The sequence below is a fragment of the Myiozetetes cayanensis genome, unplaced genomic scaffold (genome assembly GCF_022539395.1).
Source record: "Myiozetetes cayanensis isolate MyiCay16 unplaced genomic scaffold, myiCay2020 scf10, whole genome shotgun sequence".
Taxonomy (NCBI): domain Eukaryota; kingdom Metazoa; phylum Chordata; class Aves; order Passeriformes; family Tyrannidae; genus Myiozetetes; species Myiozetetes cayanensis.
The window spans coordinates 21,599,120-21,622,655 of NW_026086605.1; positions in this window are offsets into that span (position 1 = coordinate 21,599,120).

The window sequence follows — 23,536 nt, forward strand, 5'->3', positions numbered from 1 at the left end:
CATCAGCTGTTCAAGAAGTTGTCTCATTCTGAAATTAAAATGCCATTACAATATCAAAGTAGGTGTAACACTAAGATTAACAGAACATCAAGCCAAAGAGCACTTGCAGGTGCTTAACAAATAAGCCTGCACACTCCTTCACTACAGTTGTCTGATTTGTAATATCACTTGATGGCAAATTTTAGGAAGCCCATGACCTAAACATTATCAATCTGGATTTTGGAAACAGGAAACTGTTAAAGCACTCATGACTGGAAAATTGTAAAGTCAAGCAACTTTTTCAGGCTCTGATTTATCAAATTAACATGTTACATGCTACAAAAGAAATATTAAATGTATGGCAAAGATAAAGAATCCTAGTTCATCATTCCATTAAAGAGCACTTTAAAGATTATTTTCTTCTTGACACATGAAGAGAACTCATTGTTGCTTAAAGAAGCAAATGCTACTTTTGCAGAACAAAACTGAACACTTATTTAATCTCATTCTGCAGATGTCAAACAAACATGACATCAGTCAGAATGCCTGAGATACTCCACATTTCTCACAAATTACCCACCCCATTAGAAAATGGTTTTGTGACATTTAAATAGGTTTGTTACATACTCTGTTAGACTATTATAAGAGCACAGCACATAAAAATTACCCAGTTTATAGGTTAATAGTGATCTTCCTTACATTCTAAAATGATGCCAAATCCCCCATTCCTTTTATATTCTTTTCTGCCACAAGTATATGACATATCCTGTTTTGAAAGCAAATGAGATTAAGCTGTGGCAATCAGTATTGATTCAGAAGTTAAAAGAGGAGGTAAATAATTGTCATAATCTTCACTGATTTAAAAAAAAAAATTCTAGAATTGATATCTTTGACAAAAATTAGTGATCTAAATGCCAAGGAGAAGTCAATAATTTTTTTTTTTTTTTGCTTAAAGGATAAATTCTAGCTGAGAATGTGAAGATAATTCAGCATAGAAGTCTTTCTAAAGCATTCAGTTATGAATTAAATGAAAGGTAACAGTCAAGTAATCAATTTCTTCAACAAGATTCATTTGACCTATTAACATATGCTACATAAACTCAAGATTGCATTACACAGGAAAAATCTCTTCCATGCAAGAGATGGGAATTAAATGGCTGTCATTTCCAGGTCCTACTGGAGAAGGGAGTTTAATGAAGAAGCTCCTATTGTTACTGCCCAGGCTGCACTCTGTGTGGCAGCCTTCCAGCACCTGCAGGAAGGTTACTAAAGCCACAGCAATGGGAGGTATTTAACTTGTGTTGCTGAAGTAAACAGGGTACAGAGGACTGGTATATTCTAAAATATGCATGAAAACAGAATTCTGCACCTTAGTGCAAACACACATTGGCTTCCAGAAGTTAATTCTTCTATCAGTGCCTTTCATTGCAGACAGCTCCTGAATTTTCAGTTCTCTGAGACCAAAGTTTATTGTGCCATTCATGGCACTGACATAGCTGATAACTTCTTCAGGTCTTTTGCAACACCATGCAGATACATCACTATTCAGTTATCAAATATTCAGTTCTAAAATCTCAGTATCAGATGTTCTAAGAGTAGTTACAGACAATGCAAGAGCCATGGGTGTATCTCCTGCACTCTTTGGATGTACTCCTGGTCTCTTCAACACAGAATCCACTCTAACCTGTGTGTCCCCTTCCTGCTTCGGTGTTTGTCTATCTTTAAAAAAAGGTTTTACCAGTTAAAACATTTCTCTAGTCACTAGATAACTATGTCTACTCAGTTCAAATGTGTCCATATGCCAGTGTTTGGCATATGGCACAGAATTTGAGAAGTAAAGAAATGGAATGGGAACACTATCACCCCCCAGACCTGAGGCACTGAAGCCACTTTGTAAAATAACTGGACAGACAATATAAGAAAAAGGATAGGGGACTCAGAGGCAGCAGTTAGGATAGAGCTATACTTTGGCATAAACCTTTCAAGAATGGGTGGAAATTTTGCTCAGCCAAAAAAATGATGGAGTGCTCAAAATATCTTGTTTTGTGGGATGTGATAAACACACACATGGAATTCTGACCAAGATTTATAGAGAAACTCTTTAATTTATGGCTATTGTAAATATTTTTAGGTGTAGAAAGGAATCTATAATCTGTGGATGTTTCTTTTCTTTTCCTGACTCTCTGCAGAAGGAGGGTACAAGGCAAGGATGACTTTCCAGAAGCTTTATTGGGACTTTTGAATGGTTGGGTAGCTGAAGAATGTTGGGACCCTACTTTTAAAACAGGTATAGACTAGCACAAACTTGTAGCAACAATCATTAGTTCTAATACTATATTTCAGTATTTACTAGTCAGACTGTCTTGGTTAGCTAAGGAAGAAAACGGTTTTAGGGACAGAAATTAATATCCTGAGCTATGAAGAAAAACAATACAGGACATGGAAGAATATTCACAACACGTGGGCTCAGCTCTTTAAAGATCTAAAGATCACATATATGCATTGAAGGGGAAAATTTTACATTTGCAACAAAAAAAAGAAAGTCAGTGCATTCACAGCTTAATAAGAGGAAAAGTGATTATCCAGTCATATCTTCTGTTTTGATGCAAATTATTCCCACTGTTCCAACAAGGTGTAGATGTGTGTCTAAATAAAGTCTTTACTACCCTACAGGACACTTTAAATATTTAAATAAATATTACAATTATGTCAGTTGAAAAAGCACATAGAAAGCACTTGAATTTTGTCAAAAAACATGTCACAGCTTTATTTTAGCTGTCGTAAAGGGGTTAAACTCTGCTAAAGAGGAAAGCAGTGCTTCAGCAAATGAACCCAATTTTCTTTCCTAACTATACAAACTGTTGCATATATTTTCCCCTCTAGCAATCTCATTTTCGTTGTTTCACACTACCACCCTGAATAGTAATTTGGCTGTGAATAATTCCCCTCATCAATGCAGATGTCAACACCAAACGATACAGGGACATGCTACAGTGTATGCAGCAGCTCTGGATTAAAATGCAGACTCTTGTACACAGAGCCAGTGGACCATGTGGTTTTTATTTTTCAGCTGTTTCCAGCAGATTGAAAATTCCACAGACTACAGAGCTTTGAATAATTTAGAATGTTGTTTGGAATACTTTGTAGCTAGAAAAGTTCATAAAGAGGGGGGGAAATCACTTCATTTTAGTTTGCTGGATAGATTTGATTCCTAAATAGTAGTGTCTTCCTAGGGAGGAGAGACTAAGAACATAAAACATGCCACTTCAGGAGAACATATTGATTCATTTTATTAATGAGACTCAAAAGTAATTTCATCTTTGAACAACACCAGCAGCAGGGCTATTTCTCTGCCTCTGTGACAAGAGAGGAATAAAACTAAGCTGTGGACTTGCTTGACTACTCAGAACTGGCAAAATTCAGTTAGGTGTAGAATAGATTAGCCTGCAATAGCTTTAACAGCACAGTGTTGGGGAACCAAAAACCATGGCAGTTGTTAGAAGGAAATGGATAAACATATTTATTCAAATGCACTTGTGATTTAAGTTAAATTTGTAAAAAAATTAGGTTAAATGTTTTAAAAGTCTAATATTTATAGGCCTCTCTTGAGTTACAGAGCATGCACTCAGCAAGGGAGTAGGTTAAGGTCAGATTTTTCATTATGCATGTTTTTCTGTCTCCTCTGGTTGTGTCTCCCTCAGCTGGAGCCAAATTCAGAAATGGAATTTATGTTGCACATCATTTTTCAAACAACTATTTTACCAAATATAAAATACATGCTAAAGAATCTCACATAAAACAAAAATTAAAATCCTCTGGAAATCCTGTTTGTCTAGATCATGTCCTAATGAATAAAACAGCAGGACTTGAAATTGTTTTTCAGGATCAAGCCCAAATATTCAGCCCTGACCTCAATGCCAGCAGCTCCCATTGAATGTGACAGGCACCAAGTACTCATTCCAGAGGCAGAATCTGCCAACTTTCTTTTACCCTAAAGTCCAGTTTGTCATGAAATGACAAACATATTGAAGTGAGATCAAATGCCTGCAAAGAGAACTCTCAGACAAGAGATTCAAAATTACAAAATGAACAAATATGAACTTCCTATACAGTTTATATTTTGCAAATGTTTGCAAGTCCTAATTTCAAGGCCAGGCTGCAGCTCTAGCAAGAGGTTTGCAAGGAACAGAACCGCAGCAGCAGTAGCGTTCTTTCTCCTGAGAGCCCCTCTGGGCCTTTCCTCACTTAGACCTGTTAGGTCTCATTGCTCTGAGCTGATGACTCACTCAATTAAACCTCAGCTTATGCACTTTCACACTTCTGCCACAGTCTGCATTCCATGTACTTGCAGCGCTGGGATTCTCCTTGCGATCTTTGCTGTGCCTTGTTCATGGTGTTTCAGAAGGAGCAGAGGTGGCAGCAGTGCACATTTTCTGGACAGCTCTCTAGCAGCTCTGGGCTTTCCCACAAGCACGTGGATCCATGACATGACCTTGAGCGTGCCAGATGCACGACCTTCTCCCCCGTGGGCCAGAGTCCCGTGAGTCAGTGTCAATATCTGCTAAAAGATTTATGCTCCGAGCATCGACCGAGTGAGCAAAGGGAACATAATTCAACAAATCTCTTCATGTCTAATTAGAGAGTGCTTGCACTCAAAGTGGAGCCTACCAGAAGCAAACAGCCAACACTGCCAGATTCATGTGGACTGGAAACTAGTCACCAACTTGACTTGACTGCAACTTTCCCCTCCTCCAAACAACAAATGGAGCTCAATCACTGACTGAGGGAGGAATGCCTGTGGTTCCAGCTTTGCTTCCTAGACTGACATGTGCAGAGGGTGGAAGCCCTGCTGATCATGCAAAAGCCAGGTAACTCATCTCCTCTTTCTCAAAGCCATGACAGAATCAAAGGGCTGCATCTTCAATAGGTTCTTGGCTTTACTCCCGTCTGAACTTGACTCCCATTTCAAGGCATAGTGGAAGACTATTCAATAAGAACAAATCATACTTATAACTAGCATCCTTTATTGACTGTAATTACACAACTTTAGCTTCTTGTATTGAACTTTCATGCTGTGTGTTAATTTTGTGACACATTCCTAGGACTAACAAAAATACAAAATAAAAAAAGCTGAAAACTGTAAACTCAGGGAAGCCACATTAATTTATGCATCCACCTGGTAAGTGCTGTTATTGTTTTTCACATAGTTCATAGCAGAAGATAGTTATTTTCTATGGCTCAAACAGCTTCATTATTTCATTAGCGCTTATATTAATAAATTGATGTGTGAAAAAGCATCAAAGCATAACTTCTATTAAATAGGGAGTTTATTATCATCAACACAGCCTAAAAGTGATGCCTTGATTGAATTTGCTGCAAAAGTTGCACTGCCTACCCAAATGAACAACGTTGCAATGTCATGTATTCTGTACCTAGATGGTTGCTTGTATGTTCAGAAGGAAACTAAGCTTAGTGGTGTATGAAGACAAAACTCTCCAGGCATTTAGACTAATTAAAACAGGTAATTCCAGCACAAAGGAAATGGGCAATGAGATGAGTCTTCATTTGGAATCTCTAAGGGCAGTTAATGTGTTAAAAATGTCATATTCCTTGTGAAGAGAGAGGTTCATACAAAGATATTCTGACATTCAGTTAGCTGCTAGTAATTTTTTTTTTTTTAATTCAGAAACAAGCTAAACCCTATATAAACCGAAAGGAATGATGGATTTAGATTTTCACGACTATTTATCCTCATGACTACAAGCCTTTCTACCAACAGTCAAAGCAACCTCTGACTGTGAAAGCTGTATTGACTCTTCCTTTGGCTGACATTGATCTCAGTGGACTTAGAGGAGAATAATGACAGCTTTGAGAAATGGCTATGATGCAAGCCTGCCTGCTTACAGAATAGGACAACACTGATGTCAGAAGATGATATGCAGCAAATACGTGTTTTCTTTTTCTATTCTCTGTGTACAAAGAGGCCAGTGTGCTTCCTAAGATAACTTTATGAGGGTGCCACCAAGCTGCCAAATGCTTATTATCAGACTGGGAAAGATCATGGCACACCTATTTTATCAACTGAATTATGTTTCTCATCTGGGGCTGTATGTCAAGTATAGAAAATAACTTTAAAATTCAGTCCCCATTTTGAACCTGCAATGTTCTTGTCTTCCTTCACCACAGCATCTCTCCTGTGGTCACAGACAAGACGTGATTTAAAACAAGCAGCCTAGTCAACAAGAATCCTGTACTGCAGAACAAGCTAAATAGTTTTTTTTGGTGAAGCACCAATAGTATTTAACAATGTCTTCAGTTAGAAATAATACCACTTGGGATAACAAAAGCTATGAGAACTTGTAATCATAATTGGTGTTTTGCTCAAAGCCCAGAGTCAAGAGATTTAAGCTTTCATTCACAAGAAAAATTGTATCCCTCGTGGTTGGAGAGAGGAATATCATGACTCAGGTGTTTCCTTAAACAAAACAAATAAATAAATAACCATCCCCTCCCCCTCGTGGATCATGCCCATGATTTTACAGGATGGTGGGCAAGGGGACAGAAGGGATACAGACATTGCACAATATTGAATACTTGACCTCTGTATAACTGTATTTGTGGTGCAATGTATTTTAAAGATCATCCACATGGAAGCCTAAGCAAACGGAAAACAAACCTGAGTGGCTTTAAGATGGCATTTCACTTTCACATGCTGTATCAACATAAGAAAAACACAGAATTAGACCAACATATCTTAATTCTGTCCTGCAGAATCTTTCAAGCTCCCAAAATTAGTGTTATTTTCCCTCTGCAATGAAAGCAGGCCAAGACTTTCAATAATCTTATAACAATGGAAGGGTTCAGGCAGTCTGATACAAATCTCTGCTCTAATATTTGAATGTGGATTATGAGTATTTACGGTGAATTTTCATTCTACACAATTCTAAATCTGGGAGAGCGTGGTTTTAAATGGGCTTTTTCACACACCATGAAGTAGTATAGCCCTACTTTTCAAGCTGTAGTCGACCAGCAGGCTGTAACTCAGTTTTTAAATATCACCTGCCTATTTCTGGGAATTTTCACATTAGCCAATAATTTTACCAAAGAACTAATTTCCACAAACTGAGTTTATATATTACCCAGCCATGTTACTGCTGTCTCTTAAGAACCTTGTTTCTGCACGTGGAAGCAAATTTTAAATCTTAGAAGAAAAGCTTATTTTCTAGGCCTGCGTGTAGCAAGAAGGATGTAGCAGACTTTCACATCACTGTTTTTTTCTTCATCGGAAAGCCAGCTTGGGAGGGCCCAATACCCAATCACCAGAATTCACCAGGGTAACACTTGAGAATACGAGAGACTAATGTAATCTCTTTCCTCTTGTTGGCTAGGCAGCATTTCACTTGACTGACACTCACTCAGAATATCCAAGCCAAACACTAGGTGAGAATTTTAGCTGAAGGCACATACTTTCATGTAACTGTGCTGCTTCCACCAGCCAAGCTAAATTGCCCAGACTTAGCAGGGCACCTCCATGCTGCGCTGCACAGGACTGGGTGTGCATTGACTGAGAACCAGTGCAGAGGGAAAAAATCACTTAGAAAAATCACCCTCTTACAACAACCTCACTTATTCATGACAGAGTGGCTGAAATAGCCTTTGCAGTTAGATGGGGCAGGATGAATGTCTCTGGTGGTTTTGGGCACACAGTCAAAGGATTCTGAAAATGCAGCAAACATGAAAGGTTACCTTGAAAGCAAACAGCAGGAGCGAGTCCACTACTAAACCACAAAAGTACAGCCATTAAGGATCTTGTAATGTCTTATTTGGGAAAGCTGGTAAGTGCCAAATCAATGAAGATATAATTTTAGATCACTGAGTAAGAATGTAGCAAATATAGTCTAGCCATTTTTGAAAAAACAGACCTACTCACAGAACCAGGAAAAAAACCACTGTCTACTGTTTTATACCAAGATGCCACTTTGAATAATTTATTTACAGCATCAGGTCACAGAGGATTCAATAATTTTACAATGAAGATGAAGGAGAAGCTGAAAGCAGAGAAATTAGATATAATTCCTTGTCACAGCACTAAAGTAATATACATATATATATATATATATACACATGAGGGGTCTTTCCTCTTTCATGGCCCTGCAGATGAAAGCAAGAACACAAGGCATCACCAGCCTCCACAAACTTCTCCCAGAGAAGAAAACCCAAATGGATTTCACAGAACCATTGTCTGCCCTAGCTCTTCTCTTCAAGCCAGAAGATTGTTCTTAGCTAAGGTAAAACAAATCAACTCCTCTGGCACAACTGAAACAACTGAGGGATAGATCTTTGTGATTTCCTGACCTCAGTCCTGGTTTTCCCATCATCAGATGGCACAGCTTTAGGGCTACTCTGACTGGCATTATGTGAGACAGCCCAAAATGTTTTTACAGCTTCCAGATAAGCACTTTGCCTTATCCTGGCACAGCCATTGTGCCAGTATCTGAGAAAGCTGTGATGTAGAGCTGACTGTTGTTTTTGCAGCAATAACATTTGCCAATATTTATTCAAGGAAGAGGAGTGGCAGATGGTTACAAATGAGTCATTGGTAAATAATGCAAGAATATTTTTTAGCTAACCCTGAAGCAATCCCTTGGGATTGCTGAAGATCCCTATGAGACACACACCACTGATTTCATGGATGCAGCTTTAAGGAGAGTCTAGTTACAAACACAGAGGTAGAATGTTGATTTAAAGTAAATTTCATAGTGCTCCTTTGTGTCATCTCCATCTATGCTTCCAAATAATTGTTTATTAACTACCTTTGCAAATGTTTGTAGTCTTTGAAGTCAGAGATTGTTCCTGGAAGCTCAAATCCGGCTCCATAGTATCATTACCTCATAAATAATTTTCTATATGTAAGCGAGTGTAATGCTTTTTTCCCCTAAATTAGACATTGCAATGCATGCATACTCAAAATCAGACCTAACAGCAGCTGAACCACTGAGCTGAGCAAATAATTGTGTCAGTGTGGTGTGACTCATATCTTAAATAAGAAAATTCTCATAAGGGCCAGCATTCTTGTCTATTGAAATACATTCATTTTCTTTCCTCCACTGCCATTGTGTAGCTATTGCTTATAGATTCAGCCTTCAAGGTATTACAAGCAAAAAATCAGAAAATTTAAAACAAATTTATGTGAGTCAACAGGAAGTGGATTTCTCTGGGAGCCACCATTCACTGCGACAGAAAGATTTCAAAATGAAGGCAAGTGAAGGCAAGGTCACACAAACAAAATGCCAATTATGATTCCTTTTTAGCAATACACTATATCTCATGAACATGCCTTCGCTCTATTTCCTGCAGTGGATTAACACGTATTGCCCTTGACTTTTCAGGCCCAGCCACAATGGGCTCAGCACTGTGTTATACTTCCGTAAACTCCCCTCCAGCCAGGACCATCTTTAACCACAGCAATCAACTGGCCACCATGTGGCTTAGTCACTTCCTTGCAAGCTTGTGCCCTATCCCCAGTATAGATCCACATAACAGAGGCAGTTGCGCAAATTTTCAGAACCAACAGAAAAACCATTTGAGCTAATTGATCGTGGAAGGAGGCAGTGAAAGTTTCAGACTTCCACTCCTCACCTGTGCCTCAGTCAGTATATGCTTAGATCTGAAATGTGGTGGTGCTGCCGTTGCCCAGCATCATGTACACAAGGCAGCAAAAAAAAGTTCTGCTTGTGCCTAGAAAGGCCCAGCACAGCATAAAGTCATTGTAAACTTAGCTAGATGAGCTAGCATTGCTCATCAGTCATCCAGAATTTGCATTACACTGCTGAGTGGCTGAAAAACACAATGGCCCATTCCCAGGCAAAATATAGAATCAGAGCTGACTATTAGAACCCTGCCTTTTTCCTGCAACCAGAACTGAAACGTTATATCCTACAGGTCATAAGCTGCACCAGTACTCTGAGAACATCCAACAACTAAAGGGCTATAGCAACTCTATTCTTTTTTGCCAGGACTAACACCTGACACAGCAAGAAGTCCCGTGCCTGTGTACAGTCACATCTCTTGTGTGCAAGAGCCACACACACGTACATGCTGTCTGATGCTTGAGTTCCTGTACGAAATGGAAGTAGAGATCCTTCTACAAGCACCAAGCATCTCCTCAGACAGTAACCATATCATAACTTGATTCTGAGGAGCAGGAAGACAATGTCACTTCTTAGAGTTATAGTGTCATATCACAAATGTAAAAAACCATATTTTCTAATGAAGATAAAAACGTATTTCCTGAATTATGCATTTTTATTTTATTAAAATATTGCAGCTTACAGTGACCAAGTGCACTCAGATTTGTTACCCCAGAATCAGTCTCCTTATTGCTAATTGCATCTTTCTCCAGATGACTAGGAAATTACAGCTTACTGGGTGCAGAAGCAAATTACTGTATAGATAGTGTTCTGGTTGAAGAGACAGAAATAGTGATGTATTTGCTTTAGAGTTGGCTGGCACTTGCCATCAACCATGTAAATCTTCCACCTTGACATGCTGATTAGTGTGCTCTATAATTTATCAGCCAGATGTTTCGGGCTGGAATTCTGTGCCTTGTAATCTGTGCTCTAAAAATGCTGTATTTAACTGCTTTTGTTACCTGCTAGACTATAGTTTGAGACTTTTAAGTGCAGAAATCTCCTAAATCATCAAGAGCAAGCAAAGAAGATATCATTAACTTAAAAATTTGTCTATTTAAACATACATTCCTAAAAAGCAAAATGTAGACAGGTAGGTCGCTGAAACTTCTAGATACTAATGAACATAAAGCCATGTGTGCTATACCCTCTTTTTGAAATTCCAGCAGAAGCTCTTTACAGTGTCCCTGACAGCCCAGTGACATCACCAGTACATTATAAGGGCATTAGATTAGAACAAACTGCAATCTATGGCAAGCAGGTGCAACAGAGTGATGCCAGTTCCCCATCACCACAGCAAACCTACCCAATTGCAGAAGTGCTTGTAAAAATAAGGATCCTGAATTTGACTTTGAATAGAAACCTAAGAAATTTTGGCTAGTATGTATCCTGCCTGTTCTCTTTTTCCTTCTGTTTAATTACTTGTGAGAGGGAAACAAGCAGGAATGCTGTGGCCTACAACAATAACACAAGAGTGGCACTTCTGATGCAAGTAATTTTATAGTAAGACGAGAATAGGCATGTGCAAGAGAATAGTCTTGAGTAGACAACATTTAGCAATTTCGAATTTTTCGGTTTGCTTTTCAGCAGTGCTCCAGCTTGCATAATTCTCTTTACGACTCTGACCCTATAATGCTTTGGCATCAATAATCTTCAGATTTTGCATCTTCACTGACTTCAGGTCAGATATTGTGAAGTACTGTGCAAAGAGAAATTACACTAGTGAAAAAGTTTGGGAAAAGGATATGGTCAGAGTTCTATGAAAAAGAGAATAGTTCAAGAAAAACATAAATAAAAAAGAAAAGAAAAGAATGTTATGTTCTGATCACTAGGAACCACCAAACACATGAGAGGCAGAAGTGAGAAAGGCCAATAAATCAAAATTTTTGCTTTTCCACAATTAATTTCTAAGATTTATCTCTTGGTCTGACATAACAGATAGGCTCTTTAATTGAAAGTTTGTAAGATTAAATATATATTTCAAAGCTCTCCATCACTATGGCATTTGGATGGCTTTTGAGAAATGCACCATCAAAGCAAAATCACCACTCTGGCCACTGCCTTCGTGGTGTGTTCAACTGTCACAGCCATCAACAGAGAACACACAGAGCCTAAAGCAGCAGAAAGACTCTCTTTAGGAGGGAAAAAGATACACCTGAACAGCTGATACACATCACACAGCCAGACATTGCCGTCTGCTGAATATTGTCTCCAGACAGAGGAAAGCTAATTGAAGACAAACATTTAAAGTAACAATAAAACCAAAACTAGTCATAACTAGATGGTTGGCAGCTTGATAGATCTGCAGTAATTAAAATACTGAAGAGTTTTAGTTCTTAGGCTTTTAACAGTGGGGAAATGGAAGACTCGTGTGGGCCAGACAACTGGTGAAATCTAACATATATGGTTATTTAATTGAAAAATTACTATGAGTGTGGAGGAAAGAGTCCTGGAAAAGCCTTTGCTTCACTAGAAAAGACAATAAAAACCATTTCAGTGTAGTTTTGACCAGAGGAACCACTACTTCCCTGTCATCCTTCCCCGGCTACATTCTGTTTTCTAAGAATTACAAAGATTAAAAAAAAGAAAGAGGAACTGAACAACTAAAAACAAGTTTGTGGTTGGTTACTATTTAAAATATTGGTATGTCTAGATCTATTAATTCAGAATGGCCTCAAGCCTTAAGGACTGGTTCTTGTTTCTGTAGTTCATGTTTACAAAACATCAAGATTTCCCAGTTGCATCACAACAATTTCTAGGCAGGATTACAACAAAAAGTTGCTCGATTCTTGACTCTGCAACTGCATCATAATAAAGCATCTCATTTATTATCCACAAAACTGTGTTATCAGAGTTTTGCACTAACCGGAGTTTGAAATAAAGTAAACAAGATATGAAAGATATTTCTGTGCATTTATGTGATTGGGTCAGGACAGCAAACAACTGAGCTTGTACCTCTCTTGCAACGTGAGCCTGAGATGCTGCTTTGGACACCAGGACTGAGGATACACTCCCTAATGCTGATAGAGAGGTTGCTGGCTGTCCCAGTGTATGCATTCAGAGCATCTTAGTGGCTTTCTCAGAGTTTAGTCTTCTATTAGAGACACTGAAAAAATTAGCATATCCTTTCCTTTGAGTGAGTCACCTACACAGTGTACACCTCAACACTTCTCTCTGTGTCCTGTACTGAGCAATATCTCGTTGTGCCTGCTCTGACGTGGTGCAGTCTGAAGGCAAGAGGAAGCACTGGCATTGGCAGGGCAACCCTAATCAGCTCAAACCTTCTGCCTCTTGTTTCCAAGCCACCAGCCCTTCTATTTCTGTACAAGCTTCATCATCTCTGATGGCATAACGTAGCTGTGGTGCCTTGCCTGGGTCTCCAGATGCTCCATATCTGTGGCCTGTCTGTTACACTGACTACACTGACCCATTTCCTCACGTGACTCAGGGGGACTCGAGGAAAATACACATATTTGGGAATATAGGCAGTAGCATTACATGCTCACATTAGAATTTGCCCTCTGGTGATTATATATATCCTGAACTCTAAAAGAACATTATACTTTGCTTGAATAGTATATTTCATAAGTTTGCTATCATAAACAGTGATGTTTGATAGGTGCTTCTCATTTGCAAAATGAAATATGCCGTACTGCATTTAGAATTATATGAATAGTAGTAGCTAAAAGCAGTGCAAAATGCAGACTCTGATGTGAGTATTATTGGCACTTGGAAACCATATGGAAGTCTAAAAGAGCAATATTATTCATATAACATCATTGCAGAGGCATTCAACACACTGGAAATAGAAGAAGAGGTCTATACTATTTTATTCCACAGTCAGTCACAAGAAGTAGAGAAAAACAAACCTTCTTGTTTAGAATTAAAAGTATCCTTCAAGTACTACCACAGAATTCTCTACTAGCCAATGTATTTTACAGAAAGTTATTCTATAGCATCAAAGAGCAGACTTATTTTCCTGTGCTGTTACAGTAGGCCTCCAAACCCCCTGCCCTGGCCCAGGAGCACCTTCCATACAATGTTCTCTCTTTTACAGAAAATGGGCTTTTCGGTTTGCTTTAGGAGTGACACACAGAAAAAGACAAGTATATTTCTGCTTGGGATTTCCTGATAAAAGCTGCCTGCATTCATGTGACGCTGTACTTGCACGGTAAAGTCACCTGCTTTTAGGACATGCCAGAATTACTGTGCATGCATAGCTGTTTTACTCAACATTTTCCAGAATGCCTCTGACAATGAGCGTGCCCAGGGTTTTTGGAAGTGCAAACCTGGATCAGAGCTGTTGATCTTACAGCAGCGTTCACCTCAGGAATTTCATATATAGTTGCATTTTGCTTATTTGGGAAAAGAAAAATAGGACAGAGTTGTTGTTATATTTTTAATTGTGTGTTAGCTTCAGTCAAAACTAGAATTACCATTTTTATCTATATTTCCTCCACACACAAAGCTCAGAGTTTTACACACAGTCGCAGCCATTGCATATAGATGATATTATTCCCAGTGTTGGAATATTTATTTACCTGTGGGCCTTCTTGCTTACATTAGTTTCAAATCAGCTGAAAAAAAGAAAATTAAAAGAAAATAGCGAATAGTCTAAGTAAAAGAAAATTAAGAGAGACTTTCAAGAAACTCTGGGGCACACAGCAAGACAGTGCCAATGTCAGAGTCCTAAGACTCAGCAGTTTTTTGATTTGGAGCTCCTACCTCAAGCAGAATATGCTTTTATCTCTCAGCTCAAAAAACTGCAGATTCAATTCAAAATAATTCATGTTGTCCTCAACCTTAAGCTATTATCAGGCTTCTCACTGTACGAGTTGTTCAAAGATTTAGAATAACCTAGCTTTCTTAGCAGTGATTCATAAAAGCAACAAGAAATATCATAAATAGCAACAATTATGGTTGATATCATTTGGCACTGATGCCAGGAGGAGGCTGCCTGCCAAGGGGAACATTCCTTGCAAGTTAGTCCTACAATGTGCTGGCAGCCAGCAGTGCCTGGAACGAATCCGATGTTCTGCTTCGTCGGGCTGCTCCCAGGGCACCAGCGAGACAGGGCAACATGGGCTGTTTCAGGGAGCCCCCCGGGGTGCATGGAAACGAGGGCATTCCCTCTTCATCTGTACAAGGGAGGCTTTGTGATACGTGGAAGCATTTTACTAAAGCTTGTGGTGTAAGGCACAGGAAGAAAAAGCACACTAGGGAGGTCAGGCTCTGCTTCTCATTTGTTTGCATCTGTTTGCAAGCCTTAAACTGAACTATTTTATTTAAAATACTGTGTTTCACAGTGAGGAAAGTGTCAAGAGTTTTAGCAACCATCTCCATGACAGAGTTGATAGCAAGCACAGAGGATTGTTTCAGGCGGTAAAGCATATTGTAGCTTTTGGACCTGTAAGCATCAGATTTTGCACTCTGTAGTTAGAGGGGCAGTTGTCAGAGAAGAGATTTAAAACAAAAATAAATCCATGTTAAGTGCAGTCCTATCTGGAATCCAAAAGGTTAAGGGTAATTTCTTTAAATCCTTGATTTCCATCAGAGAGAAGTTCAGGCTGACTCTGTTGAAGGTTGAATTGCCTCTCCATTTTTGAGTACAGCATTTCCTGATACCTTTCTTATGTCTGGTAAGGTATAGGAATGTGTTTACCCAGTAACTTCGTTCCAGATTAGGACAGTAGATGCTACCACCATGCCACCTCACCAGAGTAGAGCACTGATACGAGTGTCTTAAAACACTTTCTGTGAGCATCTTAAAACACTTCCTGGAGTTCAGAAAAAATTAAGTAACTTCCATCTCCTGCTGTTCATAGTAGCTGTGAACATTTTTATTTCACACTAAGCAAGCACAGAGTTCCTTATGCTGACAAGTTCAGACAATTTCAGATTCTCTCAGATCCCATTTCCAGGATGATTGATTACATTTGACTCTTTGTGACCTTAAAAGAGTATTCTAAGAGCAATTTCCATGAGAAGTTGAAAGTTGCAATTTGTTCAGTAAAAGATGGCAACTTCTGCTGTTGAGAACTTAATGGAAACATATATTATGTTCTGCAATGTTCTTGATTTTAACTAAAACAAAACAAAACAAAACAACAACAACAACAAAAAATTAGAAACAAAATCCCTTTTATGTCAATATCTATCTTTCTTAAAATTCACCAGAGTTAATGATCACCATCTCGATTCCACAAAAGACGGGGGACACTTTTGTCAGAACACACTAAATATCACTGAAGCTCTGTAGAATTTCACAGATTTAATAACCATACTTACACTTTCTCTATTTACACTTTTTTGACTGTTAAAATCATCAAAGGTCTTGGTTTCAAATTGACACTAAATAAGAACAGAAAATAGAAAGCAAAAATAAACAGAGAAGTAATTTTTGAGAAGTTTAGACACTTTATAGCTTGAAGTAGCTTGATTCAGGGAATTCTCACTTCTCTCCAGTGTGATAGTATTAGAAATAGTGACCCCTCCAAGTGTCCAGGTTTGGGGACTGCAGTGTCAAAGTGCACTCAACATTTAAGAGTCCATGACACAAAACTTCCTTCTATCTCTGTCTCAAAGCCTCTTTATATGAAGCATTGACTATTCTGAACTCAGGCACATTATGCCATTTCATTGCTATTGTCCTGTATTCCAATCTCTAGTTATGTTACCTTGAAAATCATGACATGATTTGCTGGCTCCTCTCTTGAAAGGAGATTTTCTGATGTTTTATTGATGAAGAATTTTTTTAAGCAAGACATCAGATAACCTGACTACATGTTTCATGTCTTCTCCTAGAAAAGACGATTTTAAAATATGCTATCAATGTGCTTTAGTTAATTAAGCACATCTATACCTCAATAAAAAAAGACTACTGTCTGCTTACTGATGTTGCCAAATTTTGCTTAAAAAATTTCTTTGCAGTTTTCAGTATTATCTTACATACAGGAAGAGCCTTGAAATGAGTTTTTAAATCCTGAAAACAGAACATTGAAAGTGTCTGGATGGAGATGTAACCTTTTTAAGCCTTAAAAAAAAGAGGATTTAAGAGGACTGAATAGCTCAAAGGATTAGCAATGAAAGACAGACACTTTCACATATAAACTTGTCTGAGTTCATCCAAATTCAACAGCAACTTAGGTCATCAAATTAAAAGAAGCTTTGGTGGTTCACTGGAAGCAAGTCTGTGGCTCTCAGCCCAGTTTCTAGAGAAAAGATACTTATCAAAAACATGCCTCTATTTGGCATTCTGGCATACTGGAGGTTTCAGAAAAGACAAAGCAATGAAAATATACGAAGCAATTCTCTTACAGTAAGAGACAGTAGTGGCCCAGATAGAAGAGCATATGGGGAGCAAAACCTCCCTTTTTTCTATTGTGGATACACATTACAACTCATAATCCAATAAAAGCAGATTTTTATAGTATTACTAATGCAGAATTTTCTAAAAACATGTAATGTATTCAGTAAGTGGGAAGGAGAGTTCATGTGATTCACCACTGAATTCCTCATTCCTAAACCTGAACTCTGTTTATACCATAGTGTGACTTACTATTCTACATTTTTGTCATGGGCTTTCTTTTCTACAGTCCTTCTCCATAGAACCTGACCCTGATGAAGCCGGACTCCTTTCTCTCAGGGGCACATCAGGAATGAATCCTGCTTTTATAAGGCACTGCTATCCTAGACACACAGGGGACACTGGTGGGCCTCAAGTACTTCAGCAGACAGTGGTGTCAAAGGCACTGAAGTCACTGCAATGAGTCATGAGCAGAGCTGCCAGGCCGGGGAGAGATGCAGGTCACTGCCCCTCCGCTCGGTTGAGACAGTGGGGATTCCACAAGCAATCAAATCTCCTTCTTCCTCAGCTAAGCAGTCATCAGGCAAGACTACTGCATGCAATTACCAGCTCAACTTTCTTCACAAAAGTTATTCAGTTTCATGAGCAAGCATGTTTCTCCAAGTGTAAAAAACCAAAGCTAGACAGTAGGAAAAAGAATTTTCTGAGAAGCTACAAATTCATAATATTCATAATCTTTCCTCAAGCAAAAAAAGGATGGAGGCAGAAAAATACCTTTTTCCTTAGATGATTTCCTATATATAAGCATATGAAATTCTAGATATAGAATAGTTCACATGGCTGTAAACTTATTGTCATCAGTAACCCTACAAAGACAAGATGCATTTTCATTCAAAATATTTCTGTACATTTCTTTTCATCAAAGCACCTATGGAACTTGGTATTTGGTTCTGTCTATTCCCAACCCAGTTCTCTGTCTAAGTGATCAAATTAATCCTGTGCCTAGAAATCAAATAACGTCCTTGTGTAGGTGTTATGAATACACAAATGCCTACACATTATCAGACTGTTTGCCTCTTCTGCTTTAAAAATGAGGAGGGTCAGGTCCAGAGCACTCCAGCTATAAATGCTTTCTGTATATCATTGCATGGCACACTTGCACTCACCAAACTCAGGCTGGTGGTAAAAATAACCCTCTCTTGAAGAGCAGACGTTAAGTTATCTACTAGGGCTTCCACCTGTTAACATTTTTCAGAGAGGGGCCCTGTCTGGAAATAACTCTGTATTTCATGATGAACTCTATGTGCTTTACTGGACAGAACCAAGATGTGACTCATTGCTCTGAGCTGTGTAAAGATTACATCTCTTTCAGTCATGGAGGCTGAGATGTCTGATAATAGACAGACATCAGAGGTGGTGCTGGAAAGAGACAGCAAAAATCTGGACTCTTAGGGTTTTTATTTTACCTGAAATAAATGTTTGTGCTCTCTGAGTAATCTCAAGAAATATGTCACTATAAGGAAGACATCATAGAATAGGAGCAGCAAGCTCTGCTTTCTAGAAGATAAGAAAGTGTTTGTATCAGTTTCTATGTTTAAGTCAAGCTTCTCCCCCCTGCTGGTCACAAGATCATAACAGTGATCACTGGGACAGTCACACTTGCTGATCACTGTGTGATTTACTCATGTGTTCTTGCATTACAAGCCCTGCTCTCAGGTTATTCTCAAGTTACCTGCAAGAGTTTTGTGAGAGATTTCAAGATGTGCGGGGGAGGGAATGGACATATATCAGGACATTATTTATTAAAGGATACTCCTACTGCCCTAACTATCATGATACTGAATCATCATATCCAATTAAGCAGATGGCTGATTACTGAAACAAGTCAACTGCTCCCTGTACTGTGGTCCCAGTTCTTTCCTGTCTTATCAAGCTTTTATGGATTTACAATCTTTAAATTGAATGAAATAACATTTTTAAATTTACATGAGCTATATGTATATATATAAAACATACTCTGTCTTTTTTCAGCATTATGTCATGAGATTCTAGAATTCCTTCAGTTAAACGTATCTGAGTTTAAGCGTTGTTTGGCTATTGGGGTCATAAAATCATGCATTTATATATTAGGAACAGTGATTCTGTTTAATGCAGAGATTGCCATTATCATTGAGAGATAAGACAGACAAAGTAATTACAATATTTTGGATAACTGTGCACTAACTGTGCACTAGCATTGTTCAGCAAGAATCAGAAAAAGGTGCAGTACAAGATAAGCATCACATGATGAGGTATTGCTCCCACCCTCGTAACACTGAAGGTAAGTTAAATGTATGTATACAGAAAAAGAGACACAGCAGCATATAACCACTCATTTATGAGATATGTTATGAAAAGTAATGGAAAATGTTTTGGGTTTTACATAAAATATTCCCTATCAGAGAGGATAGAGTAGAGCTGGAGAGTGGGAAGAATAATTTTTTGTCTTAGGAGTGTGGCAGTTCAAGAAAAATTCCTAGCAATGTACAACAGCAAGAATCAAAAAATCACTAGAGAGAGTGTAGTTTAGCTGTAGCTCACACAATACAGTGAGGGAGACAGAAAACTAGGTGGAGGGCAGTTTTGACTGTTAACAATTCAGACGCTACACCATGACAAAGTGAAGACTGCACCAATACATGGGCTCATCCCTACTCCTCATATGCATGTTTCCTACAGTTCCTAGCAGTATGACCTCCTCAACATTTCCTCAGCTTGAGATCCAGCAGTGTGACTGCTGAGTTATCTTCAAGGGCCCCGACTGCTGTACCAACCAAGACATACTTTTCTAGGAATTTTAACAGATGTCCCACTTTCCCACCTTTCATTTTCTCCCCCAAAATAAGAAATAACCTGCAACCACTGACACACAGTGGTGTCAAGACAGAATAGCTTCCTGAAATAGTCTTTAACATTGTAGGGAAAAAATTAGCAAGTAAAACCTCAGAAATAATTCAGTACTGATACAGATACTCTTTCACAGGGGCAGAGCATGTCAGCACAACAAACCCGGGTGAAGCTTCTTTAACAGATTAGCCTAAGAGAGATACCAGCATAATATTTTTGTCAACAGATAAAGGAAAACAGAATCAAATCAAAATTTTAATATCTCTAGCAGCTCTTCCCCCAAGGCTTTCTTCAGGGACAGAACAGTCCATTTGGGTATGTGCCAGTTACACAGCCAGTTACAGCAGAGTGAAACAGAGCAAGGAAAAGGGATTCTTCTCCATGTAGCTATCACATTCTGAAGAGTTTTCTTCTTGTATGACTTCCATAGACAAAACAACAGAAATCCAGGTCTTTCCAAATAAACAGTGAAAAAAGTCTGAGTCAAGGAACTCTGAATCTGCATTTAGTTTCCCACAGAAAAACAGCAGCTTTATACTTCCGGTCTGCATGTCTTATTTTAGATTACAGAAAGTATTTTCACAGATCACTTTGTGGGGTGAAAAGTTAGGATTTGATGCTACAAGATCCCAAATCCATTTTTTCAACTAAAGAGAGCCTGTCATTGAGTTCTCAGTGAGAGCCATGAACTGTTCCTGTATTTCTGAACAGATTAAAGGTGATAATTTTTAAAAGGGGATTTTAAATTAGCTTTCATGCACAGGAATAATTTTTACTCCTTTTTAAAAATTTTTACTCCATATAAATACTTTGAACTGAGAACTCTTTTCTCATTCACAGTGAGTTTCACACCTTGGGGTGTTGCTCTTGGTGTCACAGCCCACGTTGCACTGCTGCAGACCATTTGAAATCTATGGCACTATCTCATCTGGAAACCACAATGGCAGCTCCTGACGTTCCTGCACAAGGTAAACTCACAAGAAAAAGGGACAAAAAGTCGTCTGAGCAGCAATTACACCGGGATTGAGAAAAGCACCCGTTTGCTGTCTCTTACAAAACTGGAAGTTTCCTCTACCTCAGTGTCTGCAGGCCTAATTCCAAATAAAGACAAGGCCTTTGTGTCTTTGCAGATGACAACATGCAAATATAACAACAGTTTACACCACCTTACTGACCTTTTCATGGTAACTATATACAATTTCTACTGCAAGAAGAAATATTTGTCGTTCTGCTAATCTTCTGTGTGCTGCTTGGTACATCCAATTCTTCAGCAAATAGAAAATTAATATTGTCCCACAAGAAGTGGGCAGACTATTCCTATACTTACTGGGAGAGAGGGCATAAATGATCTGGTAGGAGAAGTTTACAGCTCTCCTCTGTATGTTGTGACAACTCTATAAACCGTTAACAAATGGGCTGCACTGCCCTCAACTGCAGTTGAGGCACTTCCTATCAGGGATTTAAAGATAACCAAGGGAATATGCTCACCTCTCAAGAGAATGCCAATAGCAGTTGTGTAATAGTAATAGACTATTGTTACCAAAAAGCACGTTGGAATATCACAGACTATATAAATTCTGTCTGAGGGGCCCATATGAGCTGTTTGTAATCTCCCAGAGTGTCTGAAAGCTCTGCAGACTCTGGAAGACATTTTGGAAGATGTTAAAACTCATCATCAACACTCATGACTGAATGGATATTCCCCAACTTCCATCCCAGTTATAAATCCTCCTTTACGTTGCTTATTCCTTTGTGGATCGTTGCAAAGGTACCTCACGCACACCAAGCCCTGTGCAGTTTGCTAACCAGAGAGACTGAGCACTGTGTCTACCATCTCACTATTCACTGTGGTCAGACACTGTTGACACATCTATTGCTGAGCTACTACCTTGAACTTCTACAGCAAAAGAAATTTATTTGCTTCAAGAAGTTGAATTTAGTTTTAAACAGACTAAGTAATGTTCAGAGTGTTTATGCACATAGTACTAGGGTAGCTCCTGCTCTGCTTCACAGCTCCCTTTGAAATATCCAGGAGCACTTCTGGACTTCCAAGAGTGTTTAAATCTAGACTGAATGTGTTTGGGAATAATGTGCACATATCATAAAAATACAATTCAAATGCATTAATTCTGGTAATGATAAAAAAAGGAGAAAGGGAAAAGAGATTTTTTTCCAGGTCACATAAGTTCTTTGAAGTTCAGGAGTAAATTCCTTGCTCTATTAAAATAGGTGTGCATTCCATTACTTAATTCAGTGACATGAGAATTTCAGCAAAGATATTTCTTTGTGTATAAGTTCCAGCTTTTTCTGGTCTTGTTTGTATGTACAACGTAGTGTCTTACATTAAGTATTCTCCCACACATTCAAATATTCCTATAAACATTTGAGAGTTATCCAGAAGTCTTACAATAGTATAATTTACAGAGTAAATAAATCACCCCATGTAAGAAAGCTGTAACTATGCCAAACATTTCAAGAATGGGAGCATGGAGAAAAAGAGATTGCCAAGACATAAGTAGTATCACATCATCTCTATCTGAAATCTAACTCCTAAAGTTAAGAATTCAAGAGCATGGATTCTCAGCTGTGTATATTACTGGTGCTAGAGAAGTTAAAAGAATTAGCTCAGAACACCCAGAATTGGCAGAATAGAAGTAACAGTGTACTCTGGTGCTAATTCAGAGCTGGCTAAAACCCATAATGGCATTGAACTGGGAAACTAATTGTGAGACCACCTCTTAGCACCTCTGAGTCTGTTAACACTCAATTGTGTAATTACTGTGTTCATGTCAAATCACCTAATATAAAAGCACATAGAAACAGTGCTCTCAAATAGATCAAAAAGAGGCAGCCACAGACTAAGCCTAAAAATATAATTTAGCAACTTCCAGGCACTCCTAAAGAATGAAAAAATGTTTATTTATTTTCAGATAGTCTCAGTTCCTTCTTTTCTAAAATAAGGACTTATTCCATGCCAACCTCAGAAGGGAGAACTACACATAAGCTAATATCCTTTGAAAAATACAGTGCTGAAGGAACTTGCAAAAAGCATCAATAGATATAAGTAATACCATTATGTATAGAGAAAACAGATCATCCATAACCATCCAGTAGATAAATTGATATTATTATTGATATTATATGATATGCTAAACAATACCTTCAGTTACTTATTAACAGTAACTTTTGGTAGCAAAAAGATAGTATTTACTGTTGATAATCTCAAATAATTATGTGTTATATCTGCATTATGTGTTATATCTGTACTTCTTGCAGACTACAATGGGAGTTTTGTGAGCTCAGCAGTTTTGTAAGTCCAAATACTTATGAATGTCATTTTGCCAGTATGTGAATCGTGGCCTGTAAAATCCCACTCTAGTGGGATTTTCACATGTAGGGGAATTCATACACCTAAATTTTGATCCAGCACTATTTCATGTCCAAAATGAGTTACAGGTTACAAGAAAAGTAAGGAGAAATTCACTGCCACATTACTAAGGTGAAAAAAATTCTTGGGTGAGAAATCTAAGTAGGGTTTCTTACATCTTCTTCTGAAAGTGTCAGGACTGGCCACAACCTGATTGGACTTGAACAGGGCAGTGGTCTGATCTATATGACAACAGCTACCTTCCTGTGAAAAGTCTGTCTAAGTATTTGTGCTCCTAGGAAACCATAA